We start from the raw sequence: 460 nt of genomic DNA on the forward strand, positions 1-460 counted from the left end.
GGGGGGGGGGGGGGTTGAAGTAGAAAGCTTCTCTTAGAGACGAAGGAATAGCTGACGGTTTTTGGGTGAGAAAGAAAAAAGAAAAAAGAAAAAAAGAATCTCTTATGTATTTTATTTTTTTTAAAAAATCTTATTATATATTTTTATTTTTTTAAAAAAAAAACAGATAATGTAATTCACCTCAATAGTGAAAAAGAAAAATAATTTTGTTTTTAAGATTAACTATTTTATTTTTATGAGAAGATTTTTTAAAAAAATATACCCATCTTATTTTCCTCATTATAATTATAATACCAAAAAAAAAAAAGATAGATATTCTTTTTTTCTATAGGAAATATATATCTAAATTTATCATCAATCATATTTATCGTTGCATAAATTATCTAATATTTACTATTAAATCTAATAAATTATCTTTCTTTAAATTAGAATTGCGTCGAAAATAGTTGCATGATTAAGA

This window comes from Solanum pennellii, chromosome 12 (assembly GCF_001406875.1).
Source record: "Solanum pennellii chromosome 12, SPENNV200".
Taxonomy (NCBI): Eukaryota; Viridiplantae; Streptophyta; class Magnoliopsida; order Solanales; family Solanaceae; genus Solanum; species Solanum pennellii.